The following is a 7757-nucleotide window of genomic DNA, read 5'->3' on the forward strand; positions in this document are numbered from 1 at the left end:
GCAACATGGATTGTGGATAATGGACTAAAAGGCCCTTTATATTCAAGAATGACATAGAAACTTTGATTCCGTAATCCCAATGAAGTACTAGACTAAAGAGGCTTTGGGGAAATTGGAAGGTCATTAGACATTCTAGTGAATCTCGAATGTCCATATACATATGGATGCTCTTATTTCAAATAGCTAAAATAGTTTCATAATTGAATTTCATCAAAAGTTAAGAATACTTTGTAAAAGAAAACAATCAATAGCAGACACAAAGTCAAAATATTATAACACAAGTTATGTATGAATAATATTGAAATATTATAACACAAACTAATATGAATAATATTTGGGTAAAATAAAGTTTATAAAAGTACAAATAGCTATTTGGCTAAAATAAAGTTTGTACCATCTAGAGATAGCTAGGTTTCCAAGAAAATTAAGTTATTCTGTACATGGGCAATCAGCCTCCCTCCACTAACTGTGAGCTACCATTGCAATGGCAAAGGCATGGTAGCTTCAGAACCACGATGGTAGTTAATTCTCCTGTAATCAAACTAAATAAGGGAAAGGCCATTGGCATGATTAACAGAGAAGCCCGCATCAAGGGACATTAATCAGATTGGAGTACTCAGAGGCTGGCTCAATTCAGATTTGGGACCCATTTCCATTTCCAGCCTCCTTTCTTTCTTTTTCATTATCCTCCCTTTTATTAACAAAAGTGGCAAATGATCTTAGAAGTCTTAATGGTTGCGACTTACCAGGAGGTTCGTCATTAGAAGGATCCTCATAACGGGTGAATTGATTAATCATGCGAATGAAAAATACAAACAGAGCTGCAAGGCACACCCCCCCTGTGAGCAGGAAAAGGTCTCAGAATCTTTCCAGGCCAAACTGATTTGATTGAATTACACATTCCTCTCGACTGCATACATCATTTTTCAACCATTTATCATGAATTCTCTGAAGTTCACCACTTTCTGAAAGGGCAAGGATTGCTTTGGACATGTCAACTGCCAGTTCCGAGTGCTTTGGAAAAACCTATTCAGAACCAACACAGATCCGGTTAAAACTTAGATTTCATTGCAGAAGAAAAATGAAAGCAGTTAAGCATAGATCAAAGCGGAGCTACTTACAAATCCCCATCCACTTTTAGTAAATGGCCTGCCCACAATAGCAAATCCACACCGTGTGGATAGAAACGATTCAATGTATGGAGGCTTGTCTACAGCTGCTGCCACACCACCTTTGTTAGGCCCCAGAGACAATGCTTCAGCATAACTATCATGAGAGCTTAAAGGCACAAATCTGTTTTTCGAAATGTTAAAACTGTTGTGATAGATAATCTGCGACATAGGATCCCGTTTGATATCCTATTGAAGCATTGGTAGATACCAAGCTATCAATTCCTTGAATTGTTGGGGAAAGCTGCTCCACTGTGAGGATTGATGTTAAATTTGCTGTGTAACTTGAATTAATTATCAAAACAACAAAAAGCCATATGATCACTACTGCACGTCCAAGGATGCTCACAGTCTTTTCCTCTGCACAGCCACAAATCCCATAGGTCATTATTTTTTTGAAATTTGTGAGATGAAAAGTTTCTCATAGATTAGAGTGATAAAAAGCTTTCCAATAATACAAAACAGGTGAATCTTGACTGCCAAGTTACTACATCTTTAGAAACGTTCAATTATTTTGATAATTGAGATCAATAATATGAAAGCATACGCAAAACCCGTCTATTTCCAACACACTCAAACAGATTTTAGAAGGCAGGGAGGGTACTCACTTTGGACAAAGAACATCGTGCAGAATGCAAACCTGCCAAAACTAATGTCTGTAAGGCATTTCATCTTACATGTCTGAGAATACAGTTCTCAAATGCAACAACAACATTATCATGCCTTCTGGTGTCAAGCAAGTAATAAAATTAATAACAATTATGTAACATTTAAACATATGGATTTTCTTTAGATTCTCAGAAGAAATTACCAGAGCATATTCATCACTTGCTGCCAAGGGAGCCCTCGGAACTCAGGGTTTGATCTATGCTCCAGAATCCACACAACAAATCCAATGAAAACAAAAAAGGCAACTATTGTACACCACATCTCTAGTGTAAACGGCTGCAGGAAAGCCCATGCATTGGAATTAATCCCTTTAACAGGTGCCACCACAACTAAGCCAGATTTCATATAAGGCTGCGTAAAGTCCACAATCTTCGTTCGTTTTGCCACAATTGCAATATCTCCAACGAGTGCATCTAATTTCTGCAAGGATCCATCTATTTAATAGCCAAGTTAAAAAGGATGCAATACATATATATTTGCAGTGCACTTAAATCATGTGACTAATTCTTCAATGTTGTCAAGAACACTGGTATGAAAATGATATCAACAGCAAGAAAACCAACTGTGACACCAAAATATAGGGCTAAGAATGGAGAAGATTCAAGATTCATGGTAAAATATGTACCAACCTTTAAGGCAACCTGCTCCACGAGCTCGTCATAACTACGTTGAGAATCCCCTGTTCCATAATATATGAATGTGTGTGGAACGGCATAAGGAAGCAAGTTCATGGCAGCGATAAACACATCAACGCAAAATCTTCTGGGTATATTCATATTGTGGCTACCATATTCTGTGGAAACAAATTTCAATGAAACCTATTTTTGTAGGCACACCGATCTCAAGTTCCCTGCTATTGTTTGGAAATGTCCAGCCCCGTGGCACTTGCTTGCTTTCACCAGGCCATATGACATTGCGAAGCTCCCGAGGTTGGCTATGCTTATGCTTATGTTTGATGGTAGCTGAATATTCTGGTGGTGCAACTGAGAGGCCGTTGTTATCTGACCAGTAACCGATGCTGCGGAATCCTGTACCGGCAATGTTAATAATCTCAAAAGCAGAGCCCACAAGACCCCTGTTTTCATCTAGTTTCACGGGACCTGAAACACCACTGAAATTGGTTTCTAGTATTATCCGACGCAACTCTGGTCCTCCTTTGAAGACCTCAAAGCTGCTAGTTCTGAAGTATTGATTCCACTCCTATCTGACAGCGTGTTCCGTTCTTCAAAAGAGAAATTTCCTCCTTGATTCAGAAAGGCGTTGATGGAATGAGCAATCATCAGTATAGTGTCATAAGCATACATCCCAAACACATTCAAAGAGACATCTACCGTGTGAGCTCTTTGTAACCTTTTCCACTCTCCTGCAAACTCCTCGTACATTCCTGAATTTGGGATTTGTCGTCGCAGGCTGATCAACCCCTGAAGTGAATTCATGCCTTCGGTTGCAAGTCCAGTTGAATCAAGAACAGAGGACAGCCAATCTGTGACTATCCAAACATATCCCCTGCTCAACATCCCCATTTTCTTAGCTTTAGAGAAGAGGTTAAGACCGTCATCTGAATTCATGTGGACTACAAAAACCCGTGCCTCTACTAAGCCCAAATTCGCTAATATATCACCCATCTCGCTCTGGCTGATATGAGGAAGCACGGCTGCCTTGTGAGTAATTCTAGCTCCCACATTTCCCAGAGCATCTTCTAATGCAGAAACTCCATTTCTGCCACGGTCGTCATCTGCGTGCACTGCTACAACTTGTCTCCAGCCATAATAGCCCACTATAGCAGCAATTGCAGACATTTGAGAAGAATCGCTGTGAGCCATCCTGATAAAATATGGATACTCATGTGATGCAAGAGTGGGATCAGTAGCTGCAAATGACAAAAGTGGTATTTGAAGTTCCTTCGCCAGATGTGAAGCGATGTGAGAAAGAACAGATGATTGTGGACCAATTATTGCCACCAAATCTTTCTTCAACAATTCCAAAGCTGCACAAAGTAAAAGGAAAAACAACTGTGATGAAAACATCGGATAATTTAAATCATCAACAAAGTAGATAACCCTGAAGAGTTGAATTTGCGCCTGACCTGCTGATGCGCCTATGAAAGCAGTGCAATTAGAGTCCATCATAGTGAGCTCCAGCTTTGTTCCACCAAGCAGATTAGAATCGGTGTTCACATTCTCCACTGCCAATTCCATGGCACTCTTCGCCATTCTTCCAATTGTCGAGTCAAATGCGAAAAGAGCACCGACATTTACGAACAAAGGCCTCGCACTTCCGACATTGATTGTATTACATGGTGATGATGGCATCCACAGTACAGAGAATAGTAATATATTAAGGAGCACAGATACATAACACTGGCAGGACGCTAACTTATTAATCCACATCTTCAATCAACGGAGAATTTGAAAAGAATGGCTATATATCTTCAGTCTCAATAAAAAAAAGATTGTATTGAAGGTACTAAAGCAGCTGAGGAAAGTGGTATGCCAATTAAAACCCCCATTTTGACGTCGCGCGTTCGAATCTCACGATAACTCAAATTCCTACAGACGTCTGACATGGTTCTTCAATGCCAAACAATCCAGCTAAACGAAGCATTTAAAGCCCACATTCAGATAAAAATAATGCTAATCCTTTTGGAAATTTTTTGTCGATATCAATGAGAATTGGTTGTCAATTTTTCTGGAAAATCTGATTAGTATTTGTGCATGTCAAGGAGAATGTTGCTCAATCTTTATGGAGAGATTAGTATTTATCGGTATCAATGAGATTCTCCAATAAGATTTTCTGCATCGGGGAAATCTGCCAACTTGATTTGAGAAGGCCCTCCATTACATAGGGAAATTCGAACGCCATCCATTACATATAAATATATGGCCCTTGAATTCGAATTGAACGACAGCTTGTTTTTTCTTCTCGTCTCGTGGGATTAAAATGGATTCAGATGACATTGTTCAATCTGAAACACTGGGAAAATATGACAAACCAAAAGACAAAAAGAGATAAGAATACACGGATTTAACCCACAAACACTTTAAAACTATCATTCTGATTACATATTGCATAGACTCTTTACATTACAAATTTAATAGAAGTTGCAGCCTTTCAAATAAATTGTTCTTTACCTATTTTTATATTTCATGCATTAGCCAAGTATTATTTTACAAATTTAATAGAAGTCGCTGCCTTTAAATAAATTGTTCTTACCTATTTTTTTATTTCATGCATTAATCATGTATTATTTAAAGAGTAGTTAAATTGACAATTCACAAATTATGGAGTGCTCCCTCCAAGTCTTCTCCTCTACATGCTACTTGGATGGCTGGCCCATTGTTCATTCTTTGGCATATCTAGCTAGAGAGGAATCGTCAAATCTTCCAAGATGTTTGGATTGGTGTTATGCATCTTTGGTGGAAGATCTCACATTCTCTTCAAGAAACTATTCTAGTCAAATGTGCGCTAAATTGGGGTACGGAGCCGACAAATCTTGCTATATGCAATCACCTCAATTTTCATCTTTAGGATGGGGTTGCAACTCAATGGTATCAAAGAGTGCCCAAACATCATCGGCAACAAGGGAAAGGACAAGTGAATTGGGAGGGGCATTGGACTCCTCCTCCTCATGGAGATCTAAAAATTAACACTAATGGTTCTTCCCAAGGGAATCCAGGGCCTGCTAGTATTGGGGGAGTGGTTGGTTGCAGTTTTGGTGAAGTTAAATTCTTTTTCTCAGTGCATAGGGGTGACCATACTAACAATCTCATGGAGGCTCAGGCCATTTTATATGTCATGGAACAATGTTGTTTGCAGGGATGACACAAGATTATTTGTGAGTTTGACTCCCAAGTGGTGGTGAACTTGCTTTCCTCGCAGGAGCTTGAGGATGTTAGTTGGTAGCTGGTCATTGTTGTTAATTAGACTCTTCTCTTTTGTACCTCTCTTGAGTTCATTAGGTTTACTTACATTCCTCGTGAATGGAAAAGAGCTATTGATTGTTTGGCCAAATGGGCTTTTGGTCATGCTCCAGGCTGGAATATTATGGATGGGGGCAACTTCCCCTTGACCTGTTACAAGAATTTGATGAACTTGTTGCTCAGGATAGAGCTCCTCATTGTAATCCTTTTTGTTTTAATAAATTTTTACCCCTCTTTTTCCAAACTCATGTTACATTCTAATCCTTTATCATCTTCAAGTAAAATATTTCTTGTATAGTAGTGATGGTGAAAACTATGCATATAATTAGGAATAGAAGTATCAATTTTCTCAACAAATATTAAATATGAATTTAAAATAGGGGGAGGCTATTATAGATCCATGCAAGGGATAAGTATTTAGCGCAACAAAATACAAAAATTATGCAGAGTTAGTGCAACAACAGAGAGATAATGTTAGGATAAACCATGAACATAAATAAAAACTACATGCAAATATAACCAATAATAGAAAATAATAGATCACATAGAAATGAACATAAGGCACCAAGATTTAACGTGGTTCACCCAATCCCTGGGCTACGTCCACCAAACAACAAGTCCGATCTTATTACAATCTAGTGATTACAATCTGATTACAATCAGTAATCCCTTACAGCTCAATACCGCCGCAAGAACCAATTTCGCATCACAACATAATGAAAATACCCAACCCTAAACCCTTTTATACAAGTATTAAACCGCTTTAGGGTTATAACATGTCGGCCATAAATTAGCCATAACTTTAGTGGCGAATCTACGAATGGGAAATAGTACCAAATTTTTTTTCTTCGGGGCAATGCCCCGAACCCCACTAATTATGAAGTATGTATAGTACTTTCTTGATCAGTCACCACAATCTAACAAATAATACATAGATTAAATTATGGTTCTTCTCTTACATTAATTTTCTATGTCCTAATGTTATAATATTGCCTTTATTTTATACATACGTATAGACTAATCAAAATCTATAACAAATCTAGAATATATCAACTAATTCAAGATGGATCAAATAATAACCCCTAATACTCCTCTAACTCCCTATGTTTCTACTAAATAATCAGATTTAGATCACTACAAGATTATTAGTAGTTACAATCTAACAACTGTAATAATCTAGTATTCTCTAGAATTCACCTACATCAAACTACTGAGGAGCAAAAAATACTTGTTCATGGACTTATGTCCATGAGATTTCAATTGCTTTTGCTGGTTGTGCCTTGTCTAACCTTTATCAATTTGAGGTGCATTTATTGAAACTTATTGCCCTCCTGGACCCAAACTTTTATTTGTTGCGATCTATTTACGCCCTTACTATCACAAACATGCTCAACAACATTCATTTTGATGTTGAAAATTTTCAATAAATTTTTCCTCTTCATCTCTTGAATTTGTTGATGGTATTCACTTTCTCCTTCTTCTTACTTCCTTTCTATAACCCCTTTGCAATTCTCTTGTATCTCGAAATTGACTACCCATTCCTTTAATATCCCCAATTCTATATTGAATTAGCATTTCTAAGGTTGACATCCCCCACTCCACATGTTGAAACTTTCTTGTTTCTATCATTGTCCTCTTTTGTTGAATGAAATAAAATTTCATTCTCAGGTTCTCTAAGCATCCCCAATAATTTGACTTCCTCATCAAATATTGTACTTGAATGTTGAATGTTATCTCCTTGGTCCTTCATTTGGTTGTCTTCATCAGGTGATTTTGTCTCTCCTTCTTTAGAAATAAAATTTTGATTATGTTCTTTGATTCTTATGACACTTTTTAATGATTGTTCATCATCTTAAATCCCTTCAAAACTTGCATCCATACACAAATTATTAGTTTTAAGAACATAAGGCTCCCTAGCCTCATTCAATATCCCTAATGATAGATCATTATGTTGATACATGAAATTTTCAAACAAGCCATGAGACTTTCATGAACTCCC

At 37.6% G+C, this 7757-nt stretch overlaps 1 pseudogene across 1 annotated transcript; it reads right to left on the bottom strand.

The window, feature by feature from the left end:
• Nucleotides 1-282: 282 nt before the first annotated feature.
• LOC149576050 (glutamate receptor 3.3-like) lies at nucleotides 283-4228 on the bottom strand (annotated as a pseudogene). The gene is made up of 6 exons (XR_016354234.1): nucleotides 3925-4228; nucleotides 2468-3825; nucleotides 1981-2258; nucleotides 1778-1809; nucleotides 1122-1529; nucleotides 283-1026 (listed from the first exon to the last, which is right to left on the bottom strand). The product of XR_016354234.1 is annotated as a glutamate receptor 3.3-like (transcript).
• Nucleotides 4229-7757: the final 3529 nt, after the last annotated feature.

The sequence above is a fragment of the Cupressus sempervirens genome, chromosome 1 (genome assembly GCF_028749045.1).
Source record: "Cupressus sempervirens isolate cs-2001-9-10 chromosome 1, ASM2874904v1, whole genome shotgun sequence".
Classification (NCBI taxonomy): Eukaryota; Viridiplantae; Streptophyta; class Pinopsida; order Cupressales; family Cupressaceae; genus Cupressus; species Cupressus sempervirens.